The following is a 14,488-nucleotide window of genomic DNA, read 5'->3' on the forward strand; positions in this document are numbered from 1 at the left end:
TGAACGTAGGAGTGATAAAATAAAGGTCCCTTCTTTTGGATGTAATGATCCTATGGGAATTGCGTTATGCTTTGTTTTTGAACGCAACAAGTTGCGTCAATACTCTAGAGATTGTCACCTTTCATGAAGGTACTGATTTAGCCTCAGAAGGCAGTGAGTTACCCTTAGAGGGTAGCGATTTAGCCCCAGGAGATTGCAGAAATAAGCAAAGCCGCGATGAGGATGATGGAGTTGGATCTAGTGGAGAAGGTTACTTTGATGAGGAACCACATTCAAAGATTTGGAGGATTTAGGACTTACTCTGAAGAATCTAGTAAAAAGGGAATTTCTACGACTTCTTTGCCTATGAGTCATCATCTCTCTTTTTGCTATTATAATTTACAACCCTTGTTGTTCTCTTTTGATTTGGGGAGGTGATTCCAATGAAAGTGTGGGTTTTGATTGTCAGGCTTAAATTGGCATGATAACAAATTTAATTTGTCATAGGTATAAAACTATAGAGTTTTTCCTTTTGGATTTCCCTTGCTAGCATTTAAAGAAAAAAATCATAGTATTGTGCTAGCTATACCTTAGAACTACCTTTTGGCACTCAGATAGCCAATTTTTATTTTTTTAATCAGGTTGGAATAATACAAAATTTTCTTGTTGTCTTGTTGGGGAACTTTTATATGATGGAAGGAGGGAATCAAACATCCAAGAAGCCTGAAGCCTATTGCGGCGGTAAGAGGGATAGTTAGCAGAGCCACGTTGAAGAATTAGCCAAGTAAGGTACCTTCTCTCACATCCACTTGGGCTCTTGCTAAAGTGGTCAAGGTCTCAAAATGGTCAGCTATTTAAATTAACTGTCAAATGGCTCTTATTATCGATTGAATCATGTTTTTTTTTTTTTTTTGTCCTGCAAATGTAATTCTCCGTTGAATGTTTAGTGTATAAATACCATACACACTAACAACTCATGAGAAATTAAAATAACTATCAGCAGCACAGGTTTTAAATTGTTAGTTTCAGACTGTTATTCACATATATATACCCCTTTCATTGGAACACAATGTCAGTTCTTCCTTCGTTTCATTTTCCATTTTTTTTCTCCCTCTCTTCCTAAAAGACATTACGGTTGCATTTGGGATTTGAAAAAAAGTTCGCTTATTTTACTTTTTAGCTTATTTTTGCGCTTAAAGTGGGTCCCATTGCACTGTTGAGTGGGTCCCATTGCTCCAAAAGTCAGTTTTTAGTTTTTTTTTTTACATACTTTCAACAAAAAATTTTCAATTTCAGTAAAATATGTAGTTCCCAAACGGATCCACATGGGACAGTTTCTTTTTTCTCACTTTCAGCCCCAGTTTGCGTTAGATATTTTTAATTAGTTAGGTCAATTGTGTTGGCTGTTGTATTTTACGAGAGAAAGCATGATTAAATGTGCCATAAAACCAAATAAGTAATATTTCTTCTAATGAGAAAATTCCAAAAAAAAAAAAATGCCAAATGGTCCCGTCTAATTTTATGCAGCCCCTATAGATTTTCATAAGATACAACACAAAACTGTTTCCCATCTATAAAATCCAAGTTAAACTTAGGATCTCTAAACTAATCTATCAGGAGCCACCCAACATTAAAATTTAATTTCTTAGAAATTTAAAAACAATTGTTTAAATTCACAGGAGTCTTTAAGTTTCAAGAATAAAAGAATCCTACAAACTGAATAAGATGCATACTATGGAACACCAACATCAAATCAAAAACTCATCAGACATCTATTTGTTATACACTTAACTCTTAAGCTCCAATAACTAACCATCATACGATCTGTCTTAATATTGGCTTCAAAAATCATAACTAGTACAAGGGAGCTCTATAATTCTTGTGGATGCCTTATGTGGTTGTACTCTAAATTGTTGGATTTTCTTTTATTAATATAAGTTAATTCCATTTGAAAAGGAATATGAATGCTAGTAAATCCCATATTTACTATGGCACAGTGCAGCAGCAACAACAGCACAGTCTATGAGGATCTGGGTGTAATCCATCATGATATTGACAATTCAGCTGCAGTAGGTAGCAGAAATAAGCCAAGTCGTTATGAGGATGATGGGGCTGGAACTAGTGGAGAAGGCTACTTTAATTAGGGGACCAGATCCAAAGACTTGGAGGATGTATGGCTGATTCTTTAGGGAAGTTTTGGACTTCTTTGCCTGTAAGTCATCATCTTTCTTCTTCCTATTACAATCCAATGAAATGAAAGTGTGGGTTTTGATTGTCAGGTTTATTTTGGCATGGTAAAAAAATTTAATTTTTAATAGGTATAAAATAATAGGGTTTTTCTTTTTGGATTTTTCCTTTTTCTTTTTTTCCTCAGACATATTCTAGCATTTAAGAAAAAAAAATTCAAAGTATTGTGCTAGTTGAGTAGTTGTACCTTAACATTACCTTTTGGCACTCACATCCCAATCACCACAAACTCAAAAATTAAAATCATTCTGCATCACTTTTTTTATTTATTAGTTTTTTCATCTGGTTTGAATAGTTCAAATTTTTCTTGAAGCCTATAGTGGCAGTAAGAGGAATAATTACCAGAGCGACGTTGAAGAATTAGCGAAGGAGGGTCCCTCCTCTCACACCCACCTGGGCTCTCGTTAAAGCAGTCAAGAATTATCCTAGGAGGGTTCCTTTTTGCTGCATGTGTGTGGCTATGTTCAATTGGTTTTATAGAGTTTAAGCACTAGCATCAGTGTAGAGAAATTAAAGATTCTCTTCTCCCGTGCTATTGTGCCAATTTTTAATCTCCTATTTTCTTAGTGAAATTTTTTGTTAGATTCTGTCCATGGATTTAAGCCTAAGGCTGAACCATGTAAATCTTTGTGTTCATGTGTGATTGTCTTTTCTATTTCTTCTATTTTTATTTCACAAACCTACTATTGTTTTGTTACACACAATAAATAAGCATAAAAGCTTCCACTAACTCAACAGTTTTTGATAAGAGCAATGTCTGCTCATGAAATAGAGTTGCACTGTTGTAACGATTGAGTGCCCTGTTGGGCTTGTAAGTTTTGGTTGCAAATGTAGCTGTTTGTACTTTATGGTGAGTTTGGTTCGGCTTTTTGTAAAAGTGCATAATAAAAAAGTGGAGTTTTCAAAAAGTGCATAATGAAAAAGTGTATTTTCAAAAAGCTGAGTGTTTGGTAAAAACTGTTAAAAAGTGATTTTTGAAAAAGCTGAGTGTTTGGCTAGAACTTGTAAAAGTAGCATTTTGAGTTGTAAATTACCAAAAAGGACAATGTATATATAAGAGTATCTCTAGCAAGTTAGGCAAATTTTTGTACTGTTTGGATAATCAACAGTGACATTTATCTTTTCTCTATCCACTATTTTAATCTTTATTTTTTAATTAAATTTATTCTTTTTCTATTCATTCTCAACAATTATATTTTTCAACTTACATTCACAATATTTTTTGCAATACTTTCACAAGAATCATAACAAAATTTTATATGGAAAATTGTTTCTAGTTCTAATTTGAACTCATTACTGAAATTATATTTTTACTCACCAATATTAGCTAATTACTAAAATTTATTGTGAAAATATTGTGAAAATATTATGGTATTATTTTTAAATGGTAATTTCTTATTCTTTGCCTTTTCGTTCATCCAGACGTTTCTCTTTTTTTTTTCTTTTTGTTTTTTCTCTTGCATTTTGTCAACCACACACGTATACCCATATTAGTACATCCTCTCCTTTTTATTTTTTCTTTGCTTCCACTTGATTCCAGAAGCTCCTCACTCTTTCTTTCTCCAACTCTTTGAGGTCTTTCTACTCTCTTTTTTTTTTCTTCTATTGGCTTCTTTTTTTTTTCTATCGACTCCTCACTCTTTTTTTTTTCTTCTATCGGCTTCTTTTATTTTTTTTTCTTGATCATTTATTATTGTTGTTCTAATTTTTTTTTTTTTTTTTCTGTTCTTGATCTTCCGTTGTTGTTGTTTTGATTTTAGATTTGTTGTTTAAATTATATCAGTTTTATGAGAGCAAAATTTTTTTTTGCTTTTATTGTTGTGGTTATTGCGTGAGTGAGCTTCAGGCAAAGGGAGAGCAGAGAGATGAGATGAGAACAGATGCGTGAGAGTGAGCTTCGGCGTGAGAATTGAGGGCTTTTATCAAGGGTAATTTGGTAATTGAAGGAAGAGCCAACGGATAGTTACAAACGCGCATTGGACTTTTTGTTTATGGAACTCCTCAGCTCCATAATCCTTGCGCGTTCCCAGGGCGTTATTGGCCTTGGCCCAAAACGCAACTTTTTCCAAAAAGTTGCGTTTTGGGCTGAACCAAACGCAAATATTGCTTCAACTTTTTGCAAAACGCGCATATTGGGCTCAAAACGCCCAAACAAACGGGCACTAAGTAGCAGACAGGGGGGTCGTTGTAAGTGTTTTTGCTGGGCTGTTGGCTGTGTCCAGCTTTGTTTGAAGTTTTTTATACTAGTGTTTTGATCAATAAAAAATAATTACTCATTAAATAATTGTCGAGTTTTGTTGTATTAATATAATTCTATTCAGCTGTTGGTCAATTCATGCTTCTCTCAGCTAGAGACAAAATACAGGACAACCTTGATAGAGCAATGAGTAACTTGAAGTTGTGAAGGCAGCAAAATCAAGCCACCTTCTCCCTACACCTGCATACCACTTGATAGAGCAATGAGTAACTTGATCATACTAGGATCATCCAATATATTCGTAAAACCAGCCATCTAAACCACCTTCCTAACAAGTTCTATTGTGCATTTCACACAGCCTTATCAAATCTTCAACTGTGCTCTCAGCATATTTCCATTCCTCTTCCTCCTCTACTCTCCTTTCTTCTTTCTCTAATGCTTTTCTATCTAGAAACGGACTCAAATATTATCAGGTTCCAATTCTAAAAGCCTTTGTGCTTTATGTTCCCCAAGTTTTATGTCCCCATGACCGTTCAGGCCTGTTATGTGCGTGTAAAACCCATAATTTTTGCTTTGGGCTTTAATTTTTCTTGTCTCTTTTCCAGCCGGTTGGGCATTTATTGTGTGCCCAATGACTATTTATTTTGGCCCATTGGAGTACCTAGTTACCATTGGGTTGACCCATTGGGTTCAGCTTATTTACTAAACTAACCTTTCTCTCTTCAGCGCATATCTCTCTCATCTCCTAGACCTGCTCTCTCCTTCTCTGCTCCTCTGACCTTTTTTGAGAAGGGTTAAATCCACAACATTTTCACAACAAATCATGTGTGGTAAATTGTTATTGGTTCTAATTTGAATCCACAACTTAAAGTACTTTTTTCTCACTTATAACAACCAATAACAACCTGCCACTTAGGATTTGTTGTGAAAATATTATAAACATAACATTTCTCTTCTTTTTCTCCCACAAATTTCCGCTTTTGTTTTTGGGTTTATGGAAAGGCAAAAATAAGGTTGCTATTGATTCTTCGTGATTGAAAGTGCATCTATCTCAAATATTGTTGCTATAGTTTAATCCCTAGGGGTTATTTGGCCAAGAGGGCCATTAGCACCAACTTTTATTGAATTAAACCTTTAAGGACAACGTCATTGCATGATTCTACAACTTTGTAAGATCTTTCTAACTTTCTCTTTTAATTTCTATTATTGCTAATTTTTAAGGTTTACATTGTTAAATCAAACTTGTTTTTTCTTAGCTATTTTTCAACATTTCGCACCCTTCTCTGACAAGAGTAGAGTGGCACTGTTTGGTTTTATTCTTTCCTCCAGATTAGACCAAAGTTCTATAGCTTGGTGACACAGCCCATGAGTTCCAAAGCCTTCAACCATTGTTGTCCAGGTTATTAAAACACACTCTAGCAGAAGAAATGTTTCCGCGTCTTATGTACAAATTTAAGATAGAGGTTTCCAAGTGTCTAGTTTCTTCCATAGATCTGTAAAACAAGTTTCTTATAAAGTAACCATAGATTGACTTACTCAATTGCAGAGCTCCCAGATGAGTATATACATCAAGCATGCATCTTAAATTCTGGGCTCCAAGTTCAGTATTTGCAGCTTTCATTTGATGGAACAAATTTATGGCATCCTTAATATATCCATTTTGAATGAAACCTGACATCATAGCACCTAAAGTAACATTGTTTTTATTAGGAATTTATCTAAACAAAAAATCAACTTCGCAAAACCCAGTTATAATGACTAAACAATGTATCTATCCACACCGAAAGATCTAGTGTATAATTTGTGCAATATAATGGCCATACCTATGACATCTGAAACATTCAACATTGGACTTGTCTGCTGACTTTGATCTGTAAGTTGTTGAGTGGTGGCCTCCACGTCCTCTGCCTCTTCCTTGAAATTGACTCTCTTGATGATGATGATGATTTTGTTGTTGGTTCCCATGATCATTGTTCTTTCTGCCTCATCTACCTCGACCTCTGCCTCTTCCTCGTCCTCTATCAGCTCTACTAGGTGTAGAGTGATTTTCTGATACGACCTTCAATGCTTATTCTTCTTCTTCCTGCTGGTTAATGTTTTGCTCATGAACCAACAAAGAACTTTGTAATTCATCAATTGACAGTAAACCAACATCATTAGCTTCTTCTATAGCACAGACAACAAAATTAAATTTTGATGTCAAGGATCGAAGAATCTTCTCAACAATGAGAACATCCTCTGTCTTGTCGCCATGGATCCGAACAAAGTGCTTGAAGCTGCTGCCTCTTAGCCCTTGCTGTACCTTGGTACTTCTTCTTCATGGAATCCCAAATATGCTTGGTTGTGTCTTTGCAAAGAATGGTTTCCAAGATTGAGCGATCAATAGCTTGGAAGAGATAATTCTTTACTTTAAGATCCTTTAACTTCAGCCCTTCAAGCTCTGTCTTTTGGGCATCTGACAGCGCAACACCTGCTGCTGGTTCTGCTACTCCAGAAACAACAACCGTCCAATATTATTTGGACCTCAAGAAGTTCTCCATGAGCATGCTCCAATGGTTATAGTGACCATCAAAGCGTGGAATGGCTGGCTGCACAAAAGTTTCAGAAGCCATTGTGGAACTCTAACCAGGCTCTGATACCACTGATAAAAACAAAAATTACTAAAGGACGTTTTTTACACAATAACAGTAGGAAGCAGAGGATAAACTTTTTCTGCATTTTACTGATAAATCAACAGCCTATAAATAGGCTAATACATAACTGAAAGTAACATGAAAATAGGCACTATCCAACGTTCAACAACAAACTCCTATTGACTAGGTAAACCAACTCCTATTAACTAGGTAAACGTACTCCTATAGACTAGGTAAACATAAACAAACTTACTGACACTCCTAAAGACTAGGACAACCCAAACGTGGAAATTACTAATTTCCTCAACAATAAATACTTCCCATCAATCTCTTTCCTTATTGCAAAGTTACCATCCAATGCCTCTATGCTTGGAGAAGTATAATTTGGAAGCTAGAAAGGTTGCTCAATTGAGCTGCAATTGGAAGATAGGGATGGAAGACAGGTTAACATCTGGAGAGATAGGTGGCTGCCAACACTAAGCACATTCAGGGTGGTTTCACCTAGACATCCTCAATCTGCAGCAAACTATGTGTGTGACTTGCTGGATGATAATACAAAGACTTGTTGAAAGGATGTTCTGGACAGGTTGTTTATGCCAAAAGAATCTGCTGTCATTTAAAGCATTCCATGAAATTCTCAACATTCTGATGACAGTATCTTTTGGGTGGTGCAAAAACTGGAGATTTTTCAGTTTGGAGTGCATATGATTTGTTGGACCATGAGGCAATGTCAGGTTTTGGAGAGGCTTTAAACAATCACAGCTCAACAATTATGTGGCAGGCACTGTGGAAAGCTAAGTGGACATAGGTAAATTGCCGAATCACGTAAATGTTGTGTCGAGTGATTATTTCCCTTTGTGCAATATTTTCTCTATTTTTGTTTCTCACAGGTACTAGGTATTAGGTTAAATACTTAAATTGCTAACAGGATCAGGTTAGGAATGCACTAGAGGTTATCCTACCAACAAAGACTCAGGTCTATTTTCTAAACGCACCATCTCTTCAGTAACTTGTGAGCAGTGGAATGAAGTTCCTAAAACCAGTTTACATGCTTTATGGTCTTGCCGGCACGCCAAGATGGTATGTTAATTAGTTGAAGGCAGAAACATTATCCCACACCAGCCTTACCAAAACGAGACTGATCTATTCTCCTGGATGCTGCACCACAAGAATACTATCTCACTGAAACTATTTCTCATTCTGTCATGGCAATTGTGGCTGCAAATAAATGGAAAAAGATTTGAGGAACCAGGAATGCAGAAAATATTTAGTCTGAGTTACTGCATATCTCAACATGGAAGCCCCCTCAGTTGCCTTACCCCAAGGTAAATGTTGCTGTAAAAAATGCAAGGATGGCTTTTGTTATGGAATACGCGCAGTGATTAGAGATTTTAATGGGAATTTTTTTGCAGTTAAGGTTGAGGTGATTGTGAGCCAATGCTGTCTGGATGCTCATTTTACAGGATTCTGGCGTGCCCTATAATTGTGTAACCAGCAGGGACATCAGGAGGTTCAACTTGAGAGCTAATAATGCTGCTCTTGTTTTAGCAGTACTTGTGTGTAAATTTTGTCACTGAGATTTGGCTGGGTATATATCTGTCAAAAACTAGATTTGGGAGAAAATGATTTCATTGAATAATTATGATTACAAAGCTATTCCCTTTATATGCAGAGAAAACACTAACCAACTAACTTACCCGCCTAACAATCAGCAAAACAGAATTAACAGAAATCTAAAACTAATCACAGACACGTGAGGCACGTGTAATCACTAAAGGCATATATACAGTTATCTAAGCTACAAGTCGTTTATCACTAACCAATCTGCAGCTGCTTGTCGTTTATCTATTCTTCTTCTTCTTTGTTTGTCAGCTGCAATCTTGTGTTCTTCTTTAGTGCTACTGCTGTTTGTGCTTCTTGTTCTTCAATACGATTCCTACTTTGATAGTATGCCCCAACTACTTCTCAACCATTGTATAGAGATTTGATTATTTTGCAAAATGCAAAATATGTCCTGCCGCTTTTAATAAGAAAAAAAAAAAATACATATATACACATTGATATTCATCTTTCCTATGTTAAGATTTGTTATGGTAATATAATTATTGTTTTTCTTTTTCTCCAACAGTCCCAACATATATAGTGCTGTCCTTTTTCTTTTTTTTTTTCTTTTTTTTTTTTCCCTTCCTGGCATTTGGCTCTTTGATTCATATTGAGAAATTTCAAACAGAAACCTTGCTCTGCTCAGATGTTGATTTTGGACCATGATTTGCACACCTACATGCTATTGAAGTCAGAAAAAGAAAAGTAATGGAAAAGTGAATTGAAGTTTGCAAAACTTTATTCTGCTTGGTAAAAATAAAAAGAAAAGTGAACAAGTATAGAAAAAAATGGATAATTTTTCAATATTCTATAACAATTAGTCGTAATAGAGTTTGTAGAAACACAAGCAGAAACAATCACAGTAGCAAGCAGAAATCAAAATAGTACAGCTCCAGAAAACACACAACAGCAAATGGCTTATGTCTAGTCTCCGCCCTTAATTTAAGCTCTCTCTCTCTCTCTCTCTCTCTCTCTCTCTGTGGACTGCATAATACCCTCAGTTCTTATCCCTTGGCAATGGAGAATATAGCGTTCCTATGGTGCCATATATGGTACAATACAGCACCTGAGGCCAACTTACATACTACAGCCCGGATTTTCCCTTCCACTGATTTTCTCCCCACACAAATTCTTGGGAATTAATTAAGCAGCACTTCATTAAATATTTCCAAAACCAGACAGATTTTCAATTTCTCCAGATATTATGAAAAAGCTCACTGCAAACTAGTTGATAAATGATAATGCTTATAGTTGCTTCTAGATTGCCACTTTTTCCATAGTCCACACGACCAATAAACTCGAGATTACAACAGCCAAGCAATGGAACAATGCCATTCTTTCTTGCTCACCAAAAACTTGAACCGCTAAATCCCACACAACATTACACCACATCAGTAACAGACTCTTCTTCAGCCTATTTATGGTCATTTTGACAAAGTTTAGCTTGCTTCGTTACAAAATGATCAAACACCTTTCCACCTGAAATATCCTTGCTTACTTTAAATGATAAAACTTCTAAAGAAATATTAACAATAAAAAACGACGCCGTCTATAATTGGCAATTGCCACCGTTTTTCACTTCACCGAGTCAAAGCAGAGCTTGTTGAAGTAAATATGGAGAACACAGAAATTCTTAAGGACTGGGTTCAAGTGAGTCTAACTGGGAGAAAACCGGAACCAACACAGCTCCTCATCTCAAGGTTCTCTTCTTTCTTCTGTCTCTTGCAATTTCAAAATTCCTTCTTTTTTTTTTTTTTCCTATATCTTTTGCCCTGAAAAAGACGGTGTTTGACATTTTGGAACCTCCACTTTTGAGATTGTACCTGACAAGTTGGCCAGGTCTCTGCAAATAGCAAATTTTTTTTTTTTTGTTGATAAATTACGTTTTTAAACCCATATTTTATATTGGTTTTAAATTACAATCCTCCTGCCAATACCGAATATTTACCAAATATTTCACATTTGAGATGGATTGATGTTGCTCAATTGAACAACCACAAGACAAAAACACAAAGCAGGTTGTAAGAAAATGACACTTTTAAAGTTGACATTTTAATTTTTAGAATCAGTTTTACCATCTCTTTTCAAACTTTTGATATGCTCAATTAATCTCCCAAATTTGAGAGAATTACCACAATATTCACCCTTTCGTCCAAATTGAGATTATGTTGGACAAAAAAGCATAGTTACAATCACATACAAAACATGTGATTCGTGGACCCACAACACCAATTAAATTGCCCTCATTATTGCCGTTTGTTATCTAACATATACAAAATCGATATCATACCCAAATTGAAATTGAAATTGAAACAATCTAATATAATAATATTGTAGAGACTAAATTGTAAAACACACCCCTCAAGTTTAAGGCTATATTTATTTTGTTTCTTAAAACTTCAACCTTTTGATCCTCTCCCCTATCATTAGGGGATCGTTTTGATTGGCAACCTCTCCATTAAAAATATAAAACAAAATCTTAGTTAGGTATTAAGTATTCCTCAACTTGTCACATGGGATAATTCATCCAATTAAATCATGCCATATGATATGAATTAAATGGAAAAAAAAATTAAATTTATTTTTATAAAAAATCTCTAAAATATAATAAAATAATTTAATTTAATTTAACCTTTTTTTTTCTTCCACAAAATTTATGCTTTTTTAAATCAAAAAGCACTAATTGTCGAGTGGTATGGTTTTGCTAATGTTTGTTTTTGTGTGTGTGTCTATATATATATATATATATATATTTTATTATTTATTTATTGCTAAATAAAAAAGATGGGTTTTCGATGTGGACTCATTAACCGCACATTACGTGACAACAATAGCTAATACCATGTGTACTATTAGGGCCTTAATGAGTCTATCATCATGGGCATAACACATTTGTTGAAGCATCACTACTTGAACCGCTCCACTCCTACCAAGCATCATACGAAATGATTTGAGAACTTTTACCACAAAGCCACAACCTGCAATGGTTTGCTAATGTTTGCTTTCTTCTTTGTTCTTTGTGTTCGTACTATTGTTTCATTTTTATTATTGAATTTGGTTGACTTGAAATTTCATAGAAAAGATATTCTCAATTTCTCATGAGTCCAAATGTTGAACTAATTTAACTCTTCTACCAACATCTACTTCCACCCAACAATAAAAAGTTACCCACTTCAAATTGGATTAGGGCTACCTCCAAATGACACAATAAGTTTTTTCCCCCTTTTTTTGAGGGGGACTATTATTGGGTTTGAGTTAAATGAAATTAGAGAGGAAATTATGCTATTTATATTGAAAGAATATGATCGTTGGAAAATATGATTGTTAGAAATATATGGCTGTTTTTCTTCTTCTTCTTCTCAAAAAGAAATAAAAAATATGGATGTTTAAAAAATATGACCATTGGAAAGGGAAAAAAAAAATCAATAAAGACAAAATAATAAAGACTTAAAAATAATAGAGAGAAAAAAAATAAAGAATATGTTGGGTTTGAAAAGTAGGCAACTCAAATTGAAAAATATAACACCTTGGATCCTTCAAGCCCCAAAAGACCAACGTTTTCGGCTTGAGTGACACAAGGTGATAGAAATAGAATTAGAGGAATGTTCTACTCATTGGTAGGACATGTCAAGAGCCTTGTGCGGAAACACATTTGTAGGACACAATGTGTTAGAAATGGGAAGCTTTTTTTTTTTTTGAGAAACAAAATGGGAAGCTTCTTTCCCATTAACCTAGCCTTTTGGGGTTAAAGGGTTCAGTATGCTACAAAAGGTGGGCTTTTAGCTAAACTTTGGGTGAGAGTTGGCCTAACTCATTTGGTATGGACGCAAAGATACAAGTCTCCAGTTACAAAACTTACATTAACATAAAAAGAAATCAGCCCAAACAATTGCCTTATAGTTCAAGACTACTATTAGTTGGACTTCAGGCCTAACAATTGATGTTTAGGATTTATTTGGTTTAGAGATTCAATTCCTTTTCTTTGATTTATAGTTTATTTGATTTTATAAGATTTCATGTGATTTTTTTTTTTTTTTTGAGGGAAAGATTTATAGTTTATATGATTTAATAAGATTTCATTTGAAAATTTCTTGATTTAATAAGATTTCATTTGAAATTTTCTCAATGATATTATGTAATTTCATTTAAGTCTATGCATTAATTATAGAAGGAAATATAATGAAGATCTGGCGTTATTATTATTATTATTATTATTATTATTATTATGGCGAAAAGGCACTTTTGGTCCCTACATTTTGGGCCAATTCTTGATTTGGTCCCTAAATTGATTTCACTCCTAGGTCAGTCCCTAATTTCAGAAAATCATTTTTATTTTGGTCCCTACCATCAACCCAGTAACAGAAAAATCTGAAGTGGCAAACGGAATGCACTATGTGCATAGTAAATGCTGACGTGACTAATAAAATAATAATAAAATATTTTATTTGAAATTTTTTAAATGCCATGTCAGCATTTTAATTTTTTTTAAAGCCACGGCAGAAAATTTAAAAAAAAAAAAAGAAATTTAAACAAAAACCTTAAATCTAATTAATTTAAAATTTTAATTAAAATTTTCTTTTCTTAATATTCTTCATGTTCTTCAACTTGTTCTTCATGTTCTTCACATGCCAAACCCAACAACCAAGAACTGAAACCATCACAAGAACACAAACCCAGCAACCAAGAACTCAAACCCATATCAGAAGAACACAAACGAAAACAAGAAGAAAAAATTAAATTAAATACTAACAAGAAATTTTCTTCATGTTCTTCCCAAATCCAAGAAGCAACCAAACCAATCTCTAGCAAACCCCAAATCCAAATCCAGCAACCAAACCCAATCTCCATCAAATCCAGAAAAACAAAAAATAAATCCAAGAAACGAACCCATAAACACAGTAACTAACCCAATCTCTAGTAAACCCATAAACCCAAAAAATTTCTTGGGAAACAAACACACAAAAAAAGATAAAAAAAATGTCGCTCATTCCAAATTTCTTCAACCGCCGATCCAATGTCTTCGACCCATTCTCGCTTGACGTGTGGGACCCATTCGAGGGCTTCCCACCACTCTCCTCTCACTCCAACTTCCCCTCCGAAACATCGTCGTTCGCCGCTGATAAAGTGGACTAGAAGGAGACCCCGAATGCGCGCACGTGTTCAAAGCCGACATGCCTGGTTTGAAGAAAGAGGAAGTGAAAGTGGAGATCGAGGACGGTCGGGTTCTCCAGATAAGTGGGGAGAGGAGTCAAGAACAAGAAGAGAAGAGTGACACATGGCACTGCGTGGAGCAGAGTAGCGGAAGGTTCTCGAAAAGGTTTAAGCTGCCAGAGAACACGAAGGTCGAGGAAGTCAAGGCTACTATGGAGAATGGTGTGCTCACTGTCACTATGCCCAAAGAGGAAATCAAGAGGCCTGACGTTAGGCCCATTCAGATTTCTAGTTGGGAAAGTTTGAGATTTTTTTGTTGTGTTTGGTTGTTTTTATGGTAAATAATGGCTTCGCTTGTTTTTATTAGTTTCGTGTTATGTGTGTGTTGTTTTTGATGAAAATTGGCGTTTGTGTTCTTATGATGGGTTTCAGTTGTTGGTTGCTGGGTTTGGTATTTGAAGAACACGAAGAACAAGTTGAAGAACATGAAGAATATTAAGAAAACAAAATTTTAATTAAATTTTAAATTAATTAGATTTAAGTTTTTTTTTAATTTCTTTTTTTTTTCATGACGTGGCTTTTAAAAAAATTAAAATGCTAACATGGCATTTAAAAAATGCCAAATAAAATATTTTATTATTATTTTTTAGTCACGTCAGCATTTACTATGCACATAGTG

The 14,488-nt window shown here is 34.7% G+C and overlaps 2 long non-coding RNA genes and 1 pseudogene across 4 annotated transcripts; all 3 read left to right on the forward strand.

The window, feature by feature from the left end:
* Nucleotides 1-423: 423 nt before the first annotated feature.
* Nucleotides 424-2,888, forward strand: LOC112030233 (uncharacterized). Its single transcript, XR_010629477.1, has 3 exons — nt 424-768; nt 1,977-2,191; nt 2,540-2,888. It is a non-coding gene; the product is annotated as an uncharacterized LOC112030233 (long non-coding RNA).
* A 1,015-nt stretch (nt 2,889-3,903) lies between these two features.
* Nucleotides 3,904-8,720, forward strand: LOC136068092 (uncharacterized). Of its 3 annotated transcripts, none has more exons than XR_010629506.1 (3): nt 3,904-4,413; nt 4,548-8,381; nt 8,469-8,720. It is a non-coding gene; the product is annotated as an uncharacterized LOC136068092 (long non-coding RNA). The 3 variants fall into 3 exon arrangements; XR_010629505.1 differs by lacking the exon at nt 3,904-4,413 and having other exon boundaries at nt 6,103-7,864; nt 7,947-8,381; XR_010629504.1 differs by lacking the exon at nt 3,904-4,413 and having other exon boundaries at nt 6,103-7,864; nt 7,985-8,381.
* A 4,904-nt stretch (nt 8,721-13,624) lies between these two features.
* Nucleotides 13,625-14,268, forward strand: LOC112033822 (17.3 kDa class I heat shock protein-like; annotated as a pseudogene).
* Nucleotides 14,269-14,488: the final 220 nt, after the last annotated feature.

The sequence above is a fragment of the Quercus suber genome, unplaced genomic scaffold (assembly GCF_002906115.3).
Source record: "Quercus suber isolate HL8 unplaced genomic scaffold, Cork oak 2.0 scaffold_98, whole genome shotgun sequence".
In the NCBI taxonomy this organism is placed as follows: Eukaryota; Viridiplantae; Streptophyta; class Magnoliopsida; order Fagales; family Fagaceae; genus Quercus; species Quercus suber.